Source organism: Canis aureus, chromosome X (assembly GCF_053574225.1).
Source record: "Canis aureus isolate CA01 chromosome X, VMU_Caureus_v.1.0, whole genome shotgun sequence".
Lineage (NCBI taxonomy): Eukaryota > Metazoa > Chordata > Mammalia > Carnivora > Canidae > Canis > Canis aureus.
The window spans coordinates 107,502,363-107,523,127 of record NC_135649.1 but is presented as its reverse complement, the minus strand read 5'-3'; the positions used below and the strand labels follow the sequence as shown (position 1 = coordinate 107,523,127).

At 35.9% G+C, this 20,765-nt stretch overlaps 1 long non-coding RNA gene across 1 annotated transcript in view; it reads left to right on the top strand.

Annotated features, from left to right (window-relative positions):
* LOC144308479 (uncharacterized) overlaps nt 1-20,765 on the top strand; it is a 42,644-nt gene that overhangs the window by 21,620 nt on the left and 259 nt on the right. The gene's annotated exons all lie outside the window — the stretch shown is intronic.

Genomic DNA, 20,765 nt, shown 5'->3' with positions numbered 1-20,765 from the left:
TATTTGTCTTTTCATGGACATACGTAATCATTTTTCTTGGGTATGCTGAAAAGTGGAATTGCTGGGTCAAGGGTAGATGTGTGTTTAGCTTTAGTACAGTTTTCCAAACTGATTATGTGGTGTTACATGTTGAAATACCTAATCAAGATCTGTAACATTGCTTAATGGTAGTGCTCTGTTTAATGGTTCAGTTGTAAATAAAGTTTTTACATTACACATGCATACACAGTCGTATTAAAATGCAGTCTTCTGATGAAATAAAATTTTGAGTTTCAGTGTGATTACTAAATTTGGCAAGTATGCTGGGGTATTCCATCTAACATCTCTTCATCCTCTAATTATGTACCTTATTTGAAATTAACCTCTTAAAATGTGTTTATTTATTGATTCTGGCTGTAATAACATAACAATCACTTTCCTGAGCCCAAGAGGTAAATTCTACAAAACTTTCCTATGTGATCCAGCAGTCAGATAGGGCCCACTTCTGTGTTCTAGAGCCACTATAGAAATGTAAGGGGAGAAACAGCAGGAATCTCTAGGAAGAAGGTGTTCCATTTAGCTGGGATGCAAAACTCCCTACTCTTGCTACATTAAACTTGGGCATCACAAACTGAGAAAAGTTGTGAAATTCTTGTTTTTCCCCTGTCATTCTTTAAAAACGGCTATTTCAATTATGGCATACTAGATTAAGAGAAGCAAGAAGTGGGCAAAAGTCAGGACCTTGAAGGAAATCCATGCTAGAGAGAAAGTGAAGGCTGTAGGTAGTAGAGCAACCAGGAAGACATGACATGATATAAAAAGTTGTGCTAAACTTAGTGGTAATGGCTACTATCTAAAAATTTAGATTGTCAGCCCCTACTGGAGACCATCTTTATACATAAGTCATTTGGTTTAGCTTTGGTCCTACACTTCTTATAAACTTTCTGTGACTGAAGTCCCAGCCTGTTTTAGAGTTAAGCCCACATAGGTCACTGTGAACCACACGTGAGTTCGTCCTGAGAGAATCATTCTAATGTGTGCTCATTTGAGGACCAGGATCCTTGGGAAACAATGTGGAAGACTAGTTCTATATTCTCTTTCAGGTTTGGCTTACTAGATAGCTTTAATCCAAGCTCTGTCACTGCTGTGAATCTCTCCCCTTTTCCACTTTTTGCTATGATTGACACAACTTGTATAATTAGAATTTGATAAAAAATCACAAGATTTTTCATAATCACAAGATTATGAAGTTGATAAGTATCAGTTAATTCACTCTGAAAAGCTTGGGAAGGATGAAGATGAAGAACACAACAGAGGATAACACTTAGATGTATATATCAAAGGGATACATTCATGGACATTCAATTAGGAAAACACACAAATCATATCAGAACATATTTCAGGACAGCAACTAACAGAGAAAGACACCTTGGCTCAGGTCAGGCTGAAACTCAGTAAAAGAGTGGCCTCATTCAATTAAATTTGTAATAGTGAGAAAGAGCCTGGGAATTTTCACACACAGTAAGGCCCTCAAATATATTATATGATGGCAAAGGATACTAACATGTCAATGCCAAAAGAAAGTAAGGCACAGCAGAAGTATCAATGAAGTTGAAATAAATGTTAAAGCCAAAGATGATAAACATTCATAGCAGGGAAGAACAATGACCAGTCTCTTTTGAATGTGTTTGTATATATTTCTCCACTAATTACTTAAAAGCAAATGAAGAAACCAAGCTCCCTAGTGAGAAGTAATGACTAGTGCAAGAGAATATTTTCTAAATACGAACACAAGGTTTTACCAACCAAGGAGAAATGTTCCTTAAAGTAGGTAAATAACTCTAGGAAAGAATATAAAATTACACAGAGTTTATATACTTGCTTATTGTTCTTTTCTTTAATTCAAAGGAGATGTCTTTATCTGTCGTATCTATGTATCCTAGATCAGTGATTCTAGATCTCAACCCTGGCTGCATATGAGAATTTTAGGTGAATGGGTGGAAGGGGTGGGCTTTTATTTTATTTTTTTAATGATGCCCAGGCCCCAATGCAGACCAAGTAAATCAAACTGGGGATGAAGCCTCAACAGAATCCAATCCAAGTAATTGTTTACATACAGTCTGCTTTGTTCCTTAAAGGGTTTAAAGTGCTTTATAACCCTCAGGATGAAATTTAGTCTAACACGAATTTACCTTACATGGCTTAGTTACTACCACAATTTAGGCTATATATGGCAGGCATTAAAATTGAGGCTTCAAAGCATTGATTGAACACAATAAGGAATACACAAATGAGTTAGATATTCTTGCTCTTATGAACCTCACAGTCTAGTAGGAAAAGAAAAGTGCTTAATAATCATAATGTAATAGTGAATACAATATGTAGCCATGGAGAGGTACTCATGGAGGCAATTAAAAAGATAAAAGTATCACACATACTTTCAGGGATCAGAGAAAGCTCCATTAAAACAAGTGACTGTTTTGTCCAACCAGCGAAAATTTATTGAGTTTTTACCAAAAGCCAGACACTCTTATGTTAAGATCAACAAAGACAACCAAACCAGTCAATATTTATATGATGGTTAAAGGTATCAAAGCATAAACAACAGGTCTAAATTAGATATTAAGAGAAGCTGTGACCAATATATTTGACATCTATACTTATGGTTTGCTGCCCACACCAGGGTTCTCTGATATGTGATCAAATTCCCACCTAGTTAAAAACATTTTCCAATAGTTTCTTGGATGGCCTAAAATGTTCACCTTTACACTCATTCTTTAGTTTAAAGGCAGGCTTTTTTAAGTAATGGTCTAGGACAAACTATGTGCCAGAAAACATAGATAATCCATCCCTAGATATGCCCCACAAGAAATACTAAAGGTAAAAAAACAAACAAAAAAACAGGTGACCTATAACATAAATCTAAACAAACAAACAAAAAACAGGTGACCTATAACATAAATCTAAAAGGGTAGTTAGTTCTTGACAAGCAGAGAGAGAGGGAAGGGTATTCTAGAATACAGGAAGAGCATAATAAAAAAAGACAAAGTGTGGGGTGGTTTTCCAGAAAGAGTGAGTACTACATTTTAGCCAAGTAGAAAGAAGCAAAGAATACACACGATAGTAATAGAAGAAACAGAAATATAAGATATGATCAGATATGCAGGACTTCTAATACTAAGATTAAGAATCTGAACTTCATTCTGAAATAGGAAGGAGATATTTTTTGAGCAAGGGAAGTCAAAATCAAAAGAGTCCTTTGGGAAAGCAATTTGGACATTGGTCTATAGAATTATTTGGAAGAGAAGGAATTTGGAGGTGGGATGAAAAGCAAGGAAGAGACTATTCAAAAACCTGTGTGACTAATAACTCCAAAAATTAGCTTAATGTCAGTAGTCATGAAAAAGGAACAGTGGATTTGAGAGTAACTATGAAGACAGATTTTATGAAGCAAGGAAATTGCTTACATATGTTTAGGAGAAGGCTGAGGGAGAGATCAAACCATGGGTTTGTGGTTTTAAACCAAATGAATGATACCATTTACAGGGAGTCAGAATAATAATAACACTAGCCAGCACCTATTGAGCATCTATTATATATCAGTCTAAGTGTCTTACTGTATCTTATTTCATCACTTAACAGTCTTTTGATGATTAAACAAACAACAACAAAGAGAAATAGACTCATAAATACACAGAACAAATTAGTGGTTGCTGGGGCAGGGTGGGGGGAATAAGCAACATAGGTGAAGGGGATTAAGAGGTACAAATATCCAGTTATAAAATAAATCACAGAGATGAAAGGTATAGCATAAGGAATATAGTCAATAATATTGCAGTAACTTTGTATGGTGGCATATGGTAACTTAATTTTGTAGTGAGCATATTGTAATTTATGTAATTGTTGAATCGCTATGTTATACACCTGAAACTAATATAATATTATGTGTTAACTATACTTCAATTAAAAATGTAACTAAGTAAGAAAAAAATGTAAGTAAGTAAGTAAATCAATCAATCAATCAATCAATCAATCAAGCAGATAAACTGAAGTGTAGAGAGGTTAAAAATTTGCTCAAGATCACCTAACTAGCAAGTGGTGGGACAGAATGAGATAGGAGATGTATGTAACTAGTATATTCAACAGTCTGAACTCGAGTACAAATAAAAAATGACTTTACTTTTCTTATCCACGGACTTAAAGCATTTGGCCAAGATCTCATTTTCTACCCCCTTTTCACTTTTTCACATGTTAGGCCAATTTTAAGTTTTCCATTCCCTTTCAATTTTAAGAGCAATTCCAGTAACTAACTATAAATTGCTTTAGAATCAAGCCTAAGCTAGTATAAAATCAGAACTGTAATATCAGATCCAAATCAAACCTCTTTTCTTCCTCCAATTCAGACCTGACCCATGGTCCTATAGCAAGGATGGCGATTACTTGATCCATTCCATTACTCTCTGTTAGCTTTTTTCTTTTCTCCCAGACATCATAGATTACTCCAGGAAGTGTCTTGCTTTTGGAAGTCATGAAGTTAGAAGCAAATTACGATCTTTTTTGATAATATATGCCCTAAAATCCTGTGGGACCAATATCAAACTCTCCTAAGAAATACCCACAGAAATATTCTGTGTTATTATAGGCCTATGAGTTTCACAGTTCTGTAAGCATCCACTTGAGAGTGAGTTGCCAATCTCTGTTTTTTTTCCCCTAACAGCTCCAGTGTCTTAAGTAGAGTTCTTTCAAAGAAAATCCTGAGATAAGGATTCAAGTGCAAGTAGTATATTTGGAAGGTAATCCCAGGAAACATTGGCAGGGGAGAAGGGAAGTGAGACCAAGAAAGAAAGGAACCCAATATATGATATGTAATTAACAAAGCTACATCACTGGGCAACTGGGGCTGAGGAAACTCAGGAGCTGATATAAAACATCAGCCTCAAAGTTCTACATGAGATGCGAAGGAGTTAAGGTATTTATACACAAGTGCCAGAGAGTCATTGGCTAAGAGCTATTTTCCCAGTATTTTCAGCTTGCCCTGTGCTGAGGCAGAGAAGCTATTTGCAGGTTCAGAAAAACAAAACAAAAGAAAACAAAACATCCAGGTGAAGAGTACCAATATGTGACTGAAAACAAGCCAGAGCACAAGAGAGTAAAAATTCCTGAATACACCTCACTAGTTCAATAATTCACTAAAATCTTTTTTTAAAGATTTTATTTATTTATTCATGAGACACACACACACACACAGAGAGAGAGAGAGAGAGAGAGAGAGAGAGAGAGGCAGAGACATAGGCAAAGGGAGAAGCATGCTCCCTTCAGGAAGGCCAATGTGGGACTTGTCCCGGGACTCTGGGATCACGCCCTGAGTCAAAGGCAGACACTCAACCCCTGAACCACCCAGGTGTCTCAACAATTCACTAAAATCTTACAAATTGCTTCCTTTATAGAACATCACTTATAGTAAGCTCTTCTCAAATCATTTAAATTTCTTTATGGGTTGGTTGGGGTAATGAGGATGAGGGTCTACCTCTTGTTAAACCCTGAGAGAATGTCTGGCAGTATCTTGGCCCTGATGTTAGAATGGGGGATATTTAATACCTGCTGTCCTCAGTTTGGGAACTTTAATGGAAATTCAGACAACAGAAATATTTTTCAGCCTCCTATTACAGAGGCTTTACCATATAGGAGAAGTAGTAGGACAAACTGAACAGTGGTCCAAAAGAAGAGAGAAGCAAAATATATGTGCAATGAAGTAGCACTGTTTATAATTGTAAAAAGAAAAAAAGGAAAACCTAAGTATCTGCTATAAGAAACAGGTTAAATAATTATTGTGCCTCTACATATGGTAATTTATCAAGTATGTAATACTTTCAGAAAATGAGTCTGATCTGTGTATACTAACTTGAAAAGGCTGCTAAGTAAAACATCAAACATCACATTACCGAATATAGAATAATCTTAATTATTATATATGCATGTGTATATACACACACTCATGTACACATATATTCATGCTTTGATACACACACACATATATATGAAAATGTAAATATATATTCCATCCCTGCCCCCTCCCACAATCCTTTCCCCCTTCTAATGAGGGTTTTTATGTGTTTGTGTCTTTCAAATCCTGAGTCTTTGTAGTGCTGTCCAGAGATAATGGGAGGAAATACTAACTTAGACTAGCTTAGAGACTCTCATTTGATTCACATTAGGCAGAGTGTGACACTACCCGGGGAAGAAAGAAGTGGGCTGTAGTTTGTAAGAGAGAGAGATGTCATGGTGGCTTTGAGGGAGAGAACTGTTTAAAGAATTTTTGGAAATCTTGCTGTTTGTATATGCGCTGACTGGGATGTTATTCCTTACTCCTCGTTCTCTATTCAAGAGGTTTTAGTGAAAGCACACATTAGAATTCAATGTTTTAGGAAGTTAAATTTGGATTCTTTAAAATATGACATTGCAATGAGATCAGTTTACAGTAGTTGCAGAAAGGCTTTGTCTTATTTGTAGGATATATATTATATACACATTTCATATAATACATATTTCATATATATGAAATGTATATTATATATGAAATGAATGCACTTTTATTACATATTATATTACATATTACATAGGGTTAGGGTTACTGTAATACTTTTTATTTATCACATGTATTTTATATGCATAGAAAATATCTGTAAAAATCATTCAACAAATTGCTGATAGCCAGAAATGGTTATTTCTGGATAATTAGGTTGGGTGGGAATGTTGGAGAAGAATCAAAATTTATACTTTAAAATTATAGTTTCCTCTATACAATGTGAATTTTTCACAAGGTTATATTCCTTTTACAACTAAACAAAAACAGGGCAGCCCCAGTGGCTCAGCGGTTTAGTGCCGCCTGCAGCCTGGGTGTGATCCTGGAGACCCGAGATCGAGTCCCATGTCAGGCTTCCTGCATGGAGCCTGCTTCTCTCTCTCTCTCTCTCTTTCTCTCTCTCTCAATAAATAAATCTTTAAAAAATAACAAAAACAGCAACAAAGGAAACAAAAAGCATGATCTATTCTAGAATCAACTGGTAAAGCAGTGGTATGGCTGGGCAATAAGTTCTTGAGATGGGAGGAATGTTTTGAGATGAGACTAAAATGGTAACACGAAAAGAGATTATATACCTTCATCTGCCTCATGGAGAGCTATGAACTTAACCCTGTTGGCAATAGAGGGCCGTTAGAGGACATTTTACCCTGATATGATTTGATCAGAGCTGTGATTTAGAGGGCAAAACTTCCCTTCACAATGATTTTCTAACATCCTTTTATTTACTACCTTTTCCAACTGTTCTTTACTTCTTTCATTTTTGGCTTATTCTAGGTTTTCTTTTTTTAAAGATTTATTTATTTATTCATGAGAGACACAGAGAGAGAGGCAGAGACATAGGCAGAAGGAGAAGCAGGCTCCTCGCAGGGAGCCTGATGTGGGACTCAATCCCAGGACCCTGGGATCACACCCTGAGCTGAAGGTAGACGCTCAACTGCTGAGCCACCCGGGCGTCCCGTATTTCTAGGTTTTCTAAGTAACTATATCATGAACACATTAACTTGGGGAGACCTGAATAAATTATGTGTAGTAAATCCTGTAAAAAAAAACTATATACATGGGCAGCCCCTGTGGCTCAGTGGTTTAGTGTCGCCTTCAGTCCAGGGTGTGATCCTGGAGACCCAGGATCTAGTCCCATGTCAGGCTCCCTGCATGGAACCTGCTCCTCCCTCTGCCTGTGTCTCTGCCTCTCTCTCTCTCTCTGTGTGTCTCTCATGAATGAATAAATAAATAAAATCTTTTAAAAAATATATACATAATTATTATTATGATTATTATTTTATTATGTCATCCAGCCTTAATTCATGTCTTATGTATTCGAATCACTGTTTTCTGATTTATTTCAAGGTTGCCAATTATATATTCTTTTTTCAGTATCTCTCAGATCACTCTTTCATTACAATAAAAGTTGACTAGAAGTGTGGGGATGGGTGAAATAGGTGAAGGGAATAAAGAAGTTCAAATTTCCAACTGTAAAATAAGTAAGTCACAGGATGTAAAGTACAGCATAGGGAATATAGTCAGTAATATTGTAATAAAGTTATATGGTGGCAAGGTAACCAGACTTACTGTGGTCATGGTTTCATAATGTATATAAATGCTGAATCACTATGTTGTACCCCTAAAACTAACATAATATTGTATCTCAGCTATACTTCAATAAAAATCTTTTTTTAGTTGTCTGGAGTTTTAAATAATATATCCACCACCATTTATTTATTCTTTTTTAAAAAAGATTTATTTATGAGAGAGAAAGAGAGAGAGAGGCAGAGACATAGGCAGAGGGAGAAGCAGGCTCCATGGAAGGATCTCGATGCGGAACTTGATCCCAGGACTCCAGGATCACACCCTGAGCTGAAAGCAGATGCTTAACTGCTGAGCCACCCAGACGCCCCTTTACTTATTCTTTCAAAGTCTGTGCATGCCCTCCCTTTCTGCTTTGTGTACTGCTATTTGCAAAATCTAATTATGGTTTGTTATCATTGTCTTTTATCAAACAAATTTGGCAAAGGCAGAAGGGATGCACAAATACCAAAAAGTGCCCTCTGATATGTGCTTTTAGAGGCTTGTGCCAGGAGAAAGAGGGGATTCAGAGCAAGAGCAGACTTGTGACTAGAAAGAAGTAAAGTAACTGAAAGGCCTATGTAATGTCAATATGTATTTTCTAATCAGGTAAAATTTCGCAAGTCTTCCATGACCTTCCAAAGCTCAGAGAAAAGAGAATATTTAGCATTAATAAATCAAATTTCTAGCAGACAGCAAAAAGTAGCCATGTACCTGAGGCAAAAGGAAGAAAGCCAAAGGAGAGGTAGTCCAATCTGTTTTGTTTTGAAACATTGAATAGATCCCATTTTTGCTAACAAGAAGGGGAGACCATTTAATAAAGACATTAATCAAACTCCCACTCTTTTTAAAAAAAAAAAAAAAACTCCCACTTTTTTAAAAGAAAGATCTGCATAAGCTAAGACTTGAGCTATTTAAGAAGCTGTTTTCTCCCCTCTTGAAGGGCTTAATGGGAATTCATTTCACCTTCAATTAAATCCAACCTCAGTGCTTACTGCAGACCAGAGGCTTATCCTAGATAATAATTCAGGGAAGCAAACAAATTTGCTGGATTCTCCTATTAAGAAATCTTATTCTATATTAGTCTCTTGGAGAAATCATAGGTAGAATACTTCCAGAGAAATATAAATGACGACACTTTGGTCCTCATTTACCTTTCTGGGCATGGTGAGCCAGAGATTTCTTGCTGCTTTTTTTCTGTTGGTTGTGCAAATGTGTTCTATGAGCCTGTTTTAAAGCTAGCAAAGGCTTTTCTATTCAGATTTGCCTGTCATGAAATCTGTTTATGCTCATTTCAACCTTCTTAAAAATCGTTTTAGAATTGTCACTGATATTTTATACATTGCTCATGGATATCCATTTCATCTTCAAATGAAATCATCCAGCTTAACTTTTTAGGGGCACAAAATTTGAATAAGGAGAAGCTAGTATTTAAAGAAAACTGAACAGAACAAAAGCATTACTTTGTGACTCATGAGGTTGTGGAGGGGGGCGTTTATGGGTATGGTATCTTCTGGTAGGCTAGAGATTACAAAACGGAAAGTTTAAAAACAAATGTAAGAAAAGAAAATTTTTAAGACTTCCATTTCAGGCTGTAGGTCAGATTATAGAGCATGAATTAGCCTCTCTACTGACACATTAAAGTGCTGGATAAAATAGAAAGGGCATCATCATTGTGTGCTCAAATAAAAGCAGAGAATTAAAGAAGCTCCCTCTGCCCAAAAAAGAGTTAAACCAAAATGGGGGGGGGGGAGAAGAAATAGATAAGTGGGAAGGAGAGTGCCAAAGTGGCATTCAACCAAGTCTTGGGTCTTTGCCAAGCCTTGCAAATTTTGAGCTTCTTCCTTTCACAACTGCACAAGGTGTGGAAGACAGAACCAGTGTCATTCTAAGTGGAGTTTGCAGTTAGTCGTCCCCCACATATAAATGGTCTCCAAAGGACCACATCCACCACAACTATGGGAGAAAAGTGAATGGAAAATCAAACCCCACTACAGAAGGAGACAGAAAACTTGCTTCTATTGATAAGCAAGTTGACCCTGCTACTAGATGACAGTAACATGAAATATCTCTGAGAATTCACAATCATAAGAAAGTCCTCTCTAGCGTTTACAGTTTAAATTCATACTACTTATATGGTCCAAAAACCTCAAGTGGAAAATTAAATTTAACATAATCCAGGTTTTGTACCACTCCCAGCAGACTGCAAAAACAAATAGAAAGACCTTGATTTCAATTCAGACTTTGAAGAACTAGTAAAAATAACATTCTAAGGAAAATGATTATTTCAGAGTTAAAAATCACAAAATTTATCAGAAATAAAGCACCATGAGTAAGAACCAGAAAAACTAACAGGCAATAGAAACAGACATATAAAACCTGAGATATTAGAATTATCATAGAAACATAGAAGATACTTATGTTTATAAAAATAAAATAATAGGGTGAAAGCAGATATGAAAATAGTCAACTAGCACTTCTAGAAAGGAAAAATATGATCTGGATTTCTTGTAACTTTTCATTTTAAATAATTATATATTCACAGGGCATTGCAAAGGCAGTACAGAGAGGTCCCACATACCCTTCACCCAATTTCACTTAATGGTACATCTTACATAACTATAGTACAATGTCAAAATCAGGAGATTGACCTTGGTATAAATTGTGCATATAGTTCTATGTCATTTTATCAAATTGATAGATTCTGTAACCACCACAGCAATCAAGATTCAGAACTATTCCATTACTACAAATATCTCCCTTTATACTTATAGCTACCCCCTAAACCTCTACCATCTCTAACCCCTGGAAACCACTTAATCTGTTTTCTTTCTCTATAATATGGTCACTTCAAGAATGTCATAAAAATGGAATCATATAGTATGTGACCTTTTGAGTGTGGTTTTTTCCAGTTAGTATAATGCCCTTGAGATTCATCCAGGTTGTTGTGTACATCAATAGCTTGTTCCTTTTTATTGCTGAGTAGCATTCAATAGCACGGATGTACCACAGTTAGTTAAACCATTCAATAACTGCAGGACAATTCTGTAGTTTCCTGGTTTTGACTATTGCAAATAAGCTTCCATGAACAATCATGTACACATTTGTGTGTGTGTGTGTGTGTGTGTGCATGTGGAGATACAGGTTTTCATTCTTCTAGTGTAAATGTGCAGGAATGTGATTGCTGGGTCACATGGAACAAGTTTGCTTAGTTTTTTAAAGAAACTGCAAACTGTTGTCTAGAATGGCTGGCCACACCATTTTATATACCCATATTTTCCCATATCTTCACCAATATTCGGTGTTGTCAACTATTTTGTCATGAAAATGAAAAATAAGCATTTATTTTAGGTTTATTTGCAAACAAATATTATCTTCAATGTCTGTTCAAGTGTGATCAATACCCATGGGAAGCAGCACAACATCAAGATGAAATGGGAAGGTCACAGATTCTAGAGGTAGAAAATCCAAGTTCAAATCCCAACTCTGCCAATTAGCAGTAACTGAGTAATCTTAACCTAGTGAATCCACATCTTCTTCTCATCTATGAATTCAGTAAGTTTTCTCTATGCTCATCATAGGGAAATTTGAATATCTTATCTAACATTTTACAACATTGTCATGAGGCAAGAATTATAGTTTCCATTTTACAGGGAGATCTCTGACTTCTTTATTGAAACAATAACCTCCCTTACACTCCACATTTCCTTTCCCCTATTTTCCTTCTTCATTGCTCTCCATGGCAAAACTCATCATCTGATATATTTATCAACTTGCATTTTAAATTGGAGTATAATTGAGATACATTATATTAGTTTCAGATGTATAACATGATTTGACATTTGTATACATTGCAAAATTATCACCACATTGTCTATTTACCATCTGTCACCATACAAATTTACATTTTTTCTTCAATTGAGAACTTTTAAAATATAGCAACTTTCAAGTTTGCAATACAACATTACTGACTTTAATCCTCATGCCATACATTACATCCTCATAACTTAATTTTTAACTGGAAGTTTGTACCTTTTAATCCCCTTCACCTATTTCACCCACTCCTGAACCTTCCTCCCCTCTGGTGACTACTCATCTGTTTTTCATATCTATAAGTTTTATTGTTTTGTTTGTTCATATGTTTTGCTTTTTAGATTCCAGATACAAGAACAATCATACAGTATTTTTCTTCCTCTGTCTGATTTATTTCACTTAGTAAAATGCCCTTCAGTTTGCGCTATTGTAAATGGCAAGATTTCATCTATTTTTATAGCTTAGTAATATTCAATTGTGTATATATATCCATTCCATATATATATATATATATAATATATATATATATATTATATATATATAACATCTTCTTTATCCATTCATCCATCAAAGAACATTTAGGTTGTTTTCTTATCTTGGTTATTGTAAATAATGCTGCAATGAACATGGGGGTGCATCTTTTCAAATCAGCATCCTCATTTTCTTCAAATAAATACCCAGAAGTAGAATTTTGGAACATATGGTAGTTCTGGTTTTAATTTTTTGACGAATGGCTTTACCAATTTACATTCCCACCAACAGTGCACAAGGCTTTCCTTTTTTCCACATCCTCACTGACATTTGCTATCTCTTCTCTTTTTGATAAAAGCCATTCTAACAGGTGATATAGCTCATTGTGGTTTTGATTTGCACTTTCCTGATAATTAGTGATGTTGAGCTTACTTATTCATCTGTATGTCTTCTTTGGAAAAATGTCTATTCAGATCCTCTGTCCATTTATTAATCTGATTGATTTGTTGTTATTGAATTGTATGAATTCTTTATATATTTTAGATATTAACATTTTATTAGGTATGATTTGCCAATTTCTTCATCCATTCAGGAGGTTGCCATTTTTTTTTTTAAGAAAGAAGTACAAATGTTTCAAAAAGATGGGAGGGCACAAAGACCAGGCTTCAAGGATGAGGCTTTAGATTTAGGGGCATGTGATATATACAAAAGTTGGAAAAATTCAGCATCTAAACAGCCACTGCTCTCCTGTGGCCTGGGTGCTCTTCCTTCAGGGCCTCAGAGTCCTGCAGCATCCCACCTGCGGCCCACCCTGGCTTGGCACCCAGACTGCAGAAGGCAGGAGATGCCATGTTCATCTAGGGCCATACCTAGTAGGTTGCCTTTTAATTTTGTTGATGGTTTCCTTCACTATGCAGAAGCTTTTCAGTTTTATGTAGTTCCATTTGTTCATTTTTGCTTTTGTTGCCATTACTTCTGGAGTCAGATCCAAAAGGATATCATCAACACTAATATTGACAAGCTTAACACCTATGTTTTTTTCTAAGAGTTTTATGGTTTCTGGTATAAAGTCTTTAAGACATTTTGAGCTATTTTTTGTGTATGGTGTAAGATAGTGGTCCATCCATTCTTTTCATTTCTTCTTTTGTATATGGCTGTCTAGTTTTCTCAATGCCATTTATTAAAGAGACTGTCCTTTTCCCACTGTATATTCTTGCCTCTTTGGTCATAAATTAATTCATCATATATGAATGGGATTACTTATGACCTCTCTATTCTGTTCCATTGACTACATGTCTGTATTTATGCCAATACCATACTGTTTTAATTACTATAGCTTTGTAATATGGTTTGAAATCAGGGAATGTGATGTCTCCAGCTTTGCTCTTCTTTCTCAGGATTGCTTTGCCTATTTGAGATCTTTTGTGGTTCCATATAAATTTTAGGATAGTTTGTTCTATTTTTGTGAAAAATGTCATTGGACTTTTGATAATAATTGAATTGAATCTGCGGATTGCTTTGGGTAATATGAACATCTTAACAGTATCAATTCTTCCAATCAATGGGAATGGAATATCTTTACATTTATCTATGTTATCCTCCATTTCTTTCATCAGTGTCTAATAGTTTTCAGTGTACAGGTCTTTCACCTCCTTAGCTGTATTTATTCTTAGGTATTTTATTCTTTTTGATGCAGTTGTAAAAGGGATCATTTTCTCAATTTCTCTTTCTGATAGTTAATTGCTAGCGTATTAAAATGCAATAGATTTTATATATTGATTTTGTATCCTGTAACTTTCTGAATTCATTTTTTAGTTCTAATGGTTTTCGGTAGAGTCTTTAGGGTTTTCTATATATAGTACCCTGTCATCTGCAAATGATGACAGTTTTACTTCTTTCTTTTCAATGTGGTTGCCTTTTATCTCTTTTTCTAGCTCTGGCTAGGACTTCCAATACTATATTAAATAAAAGTGGTAAGAATGACCATACTTAGTCGTGTCCTGATCTGAAGGAAAAAGTTTTTAGATTTTTTACCATTGCTCAAGATGTTAGCTATGCGCTTGTCATACATGGTCTTTATTATGTGAAGGTACTTTCTCTCTATACCCACTTAGTGGAGAGTTTTTATCACAAATTGAGTTGCATTTTGTCAGATGCATTTTTCTGCATCTCTTTCTTGAGATCATAGGATTTTTAGCCTTCATTTTTTTTGTTTTTTTTAATTTATTTTTATTTATTTTTATTTTTTTCTTTATGATAGTCAGAGAGAGAGAGAGAGAGAGAGAGAGAGGCAGAGACACAGGCAGAGGGAGAAGCAGGCTCCATGCACTGGGAGCCCGACATGGGATTCGATCCCGGGTCTCCAGGATCGCGCCCCGGGCCAAAGGCAGGCGCTAAACCGCTGCACCACCCAGGGATCCCTAGCCTTCATTTTTTTAAAGTGTTGTATCATATTCATTGATTTTTGGATGTTGAACCATTCTTGCATCACTGGACTAAATCCCACTTGATCATGACACATGATCATTTTGAAGTATTGTTGAATTCAGTTTCTGATATTTTGTTGATGATTTTTGTATCCACATTCACCAGGGATGCAGACTTGCAATTTTCTTTTATTGTGGTGCCTTTGTCTGGTTTTGGTATCAGAGCAATGCTGACCTTGTAAAATGAGCTCAGAAGAATCCCCTCCTCTTCAATTTGTACATGTTTAATAAATAACCCTGAAAATATAGTAGTTATTTAATAAATAACCCTGAAAATATAGTATCATGACCTATAAGTTTAGGTTTAAATAATACTAAACTTAAAGTGTCATATTCTCCTCAGGATTCCTGAGTCTCCCTTTGACTACCATGTCAGCCTGTAGTCTGGGATGAATCAGGATCTAAATGCAGAGCCAGATGTCTACAGAACCACAGAAACCTGAATTTATTCTTTTATAGGAATCTCTTTTAGAGATAAGAAATCTGTATTACAAGTATGTTCTGAAGGAGAGGAAAGTAGAGGGAGAGAGAAACTTGCTTAATGAAGCCAAGAACAGAGTTAAACAGGCATCAATAATCAAACACTGTTCAGTTTTGTGAGTGGTACTCTGATTGGTGAGGCAATAAATAATATCTAGTCCTGATCTTCAAAAAGTGTATAACCTAATTCAGAAAATAAGAACTAATAAATATTTTATGGGGAATTAAATAATTCCCTATTACATGCATAAAACTATAAATCAAAAATATAAGAAAATTCCCAGTATAGCATATGATTATTAACCAGCTGCATATAATTCAGTAATTCCAGAGGATCTCCCAAAGATGGAGTAATTCTTTTTTTTTTTTAATTCTTTTTTTATTGAAGTATAATTGACATGTTATATTAGTTTCAGGTTTACAACCTAGAGATTCAAGAATTCTATATATCACTCAATGCTTACCACAGTGATTCACCATACAACATTATTACAGTATTATTGATTATATTTCCTATGCTGTACTTTTCCTAAAAAATGGAATGATTCGGGATCCCTGGGTGGCGCAGCGGTTTGGCGCCTGCCTTTGGCCCAGGGCGCGATCCTGGAGACCCGGGATCGAATCCCACGTCGGGCTCCCGGTGCATGGAGCCTGCTTCTCCCTCTGCCTGTGTCTCTGCCTCTCTCTCTCTCTCTCTGTGACTATCATAAATAAATAAAAATTAAAAAAAATGGAATGATTCTTGTGACGTACTGCAGAGGGCTGTAGATTAGGGGACTTTGTTGACTCCTTCAGGTACACAAAAATTATCCAAAGGGGATGCAGCCATGGATAGTTTTAAAGAAATCAATATCTAGACCTTCAACTCTCCTGTGTATTCTGTATTCCTTCCTAAAATTGGTCTGACCAAGAATGTGCTCGCCATCATTCTGCTTTTCCTTTCCTATTTTTGCTATTAGGCTCATACTTCTCCCTTTTATAAAAATAAGCCTGTTTCTCAACCATCCTGAACCTTACTACTGAGTGCCCTGGGTGGGGAAACTTCCTTGGTGCCCAACAAGGGGACAATTTGAAATACTGATTTCATTGTTGTAAAGTGCATGGTTCTAATGAGAGGATAAGATACTTTGCCAAGTTGCAACTTCCAATTCTCTTTCTTCAGCAAAATTGAAAAAAGTACTTAAGTTGTTGGTTGACAGATCATGAAAAGTAGCTTTTAATAATAAAGAACATGTGATTTTTGACACAGAACTCAGAAGACATTCAAAGAATTGAGTGGCATTGCTATACTAAGGTCCTCCCTTTCTCATCTCCTGCATGTGCACAAGCTTGCTTAATACTTACATATATAACATGTAAAACTGGAAAATAAATGATGCTGACTCTTGTCTCATTCTAGCAATAAGTTGCAGTCATCCTTAACATATAATTAAATGAAAAAGACCCATTCTCATCATTAAGAGATGCATTTTCATTGAAACTTTGCATTTTATATTTGATGATTATAAAATTTTGTTAACATATTTATATTTTTCTGGGTATTTACTAATATTTGCAAGTCAGGTTGTTTGGGAATTCTCAAACTCCATAAGAATAATAAGGCTCTCTCACACTCCTGCCACAAACATACTTATTATGGTTGCATTTTAAAGTTCTTTTAAATTTTTTAATGACTAAGAATGGAGATTATTGTTGAAAAGCTTCAATGTATCAATTAAAATTGTCACCAAAGCAATGGTTATAAAGGCTCATCATGCTCTGTGGGGCAAGTATGTGGGTTAACACATGGCACTGGCAAGAGTTAGACATCAGCCAAGGTTTGTAGCCATCTGAAATATTTTCTTTTGTTGTAATTCAGTTTTCCTTAGTCAGTGCCTCATTTCCAGTTTGTTTTGTCTTATAAGTCAGAACTTATTCTTAATCCTATATCAGCTATAGTTTCAATAAAAAGTATGCCAAGACATATCACATTTTGGCTCTAATTAACTTGGGTCCCATGAAGTGCCCTGGTAAATGGATGGAATGACAGAGGTGTCAGGGAATGTACAGACTTGAGGTAGGCTGGTTGGTAACACACAGAGCCACCAAGACAGGCTTATCTAGGCCAGACAGTGACTGCAATTTAATTAGAAAAACAGTAGAGAGTGGCATAAGCATCAATCAAGAATCGAATTTAGACATGAGTGATCAGATCCCCTGTGCTGAGCACAAATCAGAGACATTTAGGGGCTATCCTAAATAGGCAAGGAAACATAATTAAGAGGAGAATCATTCCTTCAAAACAGGGAAGGCCTCAAATTCTGTGGAGGACAAGGTGGGGCCTAAGTAAATAAATATGTTACTATTATAAGGCAAAATATGCTGACTGTCTTAAGAAAAGTTGAGCCAAGTTTTCATAAGGATTTATATATTTTTTTGGTGAAGTCAGAAAAGGGCTTTTCCAAGATGGAACCTTGAGATGGACAAGATGGTTAGGCCTTAACATTTCTGTTTTTAAGGAAAGTTCTGCAATACATTTCTTTTGTGCCCATAATCCTTCACCACTAATATTGTACTTAGAAGCCTGGTAGGAGATCATGGTTTGAGAAGAAATGCTCAGAGAAAAATTTTTCATGACAAAGGTGGTGGAAGCACATTAAGATCTGGAATTTCCAGTTGTCCAATGTTTGGGTAGGCTGTGTAATAGTATAACTATCCTCCAATATTCCTAAGCCTTAAGCTAAAGAGTGATATAGGCAAAAACTTTCATTCATAATTGTTTTGGGGAATCAGGAAAAGGGTTAGTGGTCCATTTTAGGGTTAGCAAAGAGGGAAGAGACCTAGCATTGGAAATGAGACATAAGAGTACAGAGCTGTGCTATACAATACATTAACTACTAGATACACCTGGATATTGAACACTGGAATCATAGCTGGTAACACATGTTGAAATAATATTTGGATATATTGGATTTTAAAGATATAATATTAAATTTATTTGTTTAATTTTGCTTTTCTTAATGTAGCTATAAGAAAATTAAAAATTATCTATGTGGCTTTCATTATATTTTTAAAAAAATTTTTTAAGATTTTATTTATTTATTCATAGAGATGCAGAGAGAGAGAGAGAGAGGCAGAGACACAGGCAGAGGGAGAAGCAGGCTCCATGCAGAGAGCCTGATGTGGGACTTGATCCCGGGTCTCCAGGATCATGCCCTGGGCTGCAGGCAGCGCTAAACCACTGTGCCACCAGGGCTGCCCTTTCATTATATTTTTAATGGACAGTATTAAACAGAGAATGCAGAGAAATGTAGGTATTAGAGAAGAGATGACTAGAAGAAATCTATGCTTACTTAAGAATTCCTAAAGATACTGGGAAATGCTAAGTCTCCCACAATATGGGATATGAACTCAAGTAATTTTGTTTGTTAAATTGACACGACCCTCCCAAAGTTGAAGAAATATGGGACTGCACAGTTAAGGGATTATGTAAATAAAAAATTTTAATCCAATGATTTATTCATATTTTAATAAATGATATAATTTAAAATTTGCTAATGAAAGTTGGAAATAATTTCATTATTTAAAAAAATACCTATATATTCTCATAAATCAAAATAACTATAAAGATGTTTCCATTTCTCTCTTTATAAACACTGAAATTATCCCCTCACAGTTATTCACAACATAACATCTCTGGTAGGAGAGAAAAAACAAGAGGTAGTCAATAAAACAGCTTGATAGGTAGAGTTGATCCTGACCTTTCCCCTCCCTGACTAAAGCAGGAGGTCCTAGAAGAAACAGCATGGTAGAGTCAGCCCTTAGTTCTATAGAAAATAATAAATATTATAACTGTTGCTTATGTCTCTTCTTCCTCTCACCTGGATTACAGTGGTGAGTAGTGGGACTGTTAAAAACAGTGCCATTATTATCTGGGAAAACTCTGAAAAAGAGGTTGTACAATGATGTTTTAGTGTATTTTCCCCAAAAAGTAGCACTGGTTTTTGTATGTAGATATGAAGAAAAGGGTTATAGAGCCAATATTGGAAATCATCTATTATGTAAATCCCCCAGAAAAGTTAAAAGAAATGAGTGTAGAATAGTGGGATTTTAAGTATATTGCAAAAGGCCACTACTACTTGCAATTAATCTATGTGAAAAACTATGTCTGAATTCAGATATAGTTTCAGATTCAGTTGGCCCACATTCAGTACTTCAGATAGAACCCTTTATAGGCTGGACAACAAGTTGATACTTAGACAAACATCCAGTGTAGATTCTAAGACAACCAACTTGTACTGCTTGGAAATTCTTATATCTAACCTTACAGAAAGGTAGAAGAAATGATGTATTTCATTTCCTTTGAGCTGTTAGAATGAAAAATATGTTCAATAAACATAAAAATATGTTTCAATAAAAAGAAGTTACTGGAAAATGTGCTCAATACTACAATTAGAGTTCAGAATGCATAGCCCATTTTCTATTATGGGATTATGAGAAAGGTCCTACTAACATCATGCATCTCTCTATCCCTTCTTCTTGTTTCCTTTTCTCTGATACTCTTATTTCTTTTTTTAAAATATTATTTATTTATTTATTCACGGGAGACAGAGGGGTAGAGAGAGAGAGAGGCAGAGACACACAGAGAGAGAGAGAGAGAGGCAGAGACACAGGCAGAGGGAGAAGCAGGCTGCATGCAGGGAGCCTGATGTGGCACTGGATCCCAGAACTCCAGGACCACGCCCTGGGCCAAAGGCAGGCACTAAACCGCTGAACCATCCAGGGATCCCCAATACTCTTACTTCTTCATCAACTTCTCTCTCCTACTCCTCCCAGAAATATTCTTTCATAACCCTCAGTCATCCTGGAATATTTTCCTCTTATTTGGCAACGAGTAACCATGACACCTATTAACTGTCTTTTTTAAAGATTTTATTTATTTATTTGAGGGGGGGGGGGAGAGGGAGTAAGGGTTGGAGTAGAGGGAGAGGAACAAGCTGACTCTGCACTGAGCTCAGAGCCTGATGCAGAGCTTGATCTCAGGATGCTGAGATTATGACCTGAACTGAAATCAAGAGTTAGGAGCTCAACAGACTGTGCCATCCAGGCCCCCCAACACCTGTTAACTATCTTTATGACAATGATGTGTGTGTGTGAACTATTTAACACCATTGTTTAATATTTTTCCAAAAAAGTGACTGTAGCATCCAGTTTGGGTTGCCTCTCTGGGAGACCTGCTCCCTTCTTCCTTTCAAATAATACAGGACTACATGGCTCCTCCATGTGGTGCTTCAGTATTTCAGGGAAGGCTGGCTCCATCACTAGCCTTAGTGGGTGGCTCCTAAAGTGAGCAAGCTGATCATAGTGATTCTACCGTCAACTGATCCTGGTCAGTGACTGGACAGTGAGAT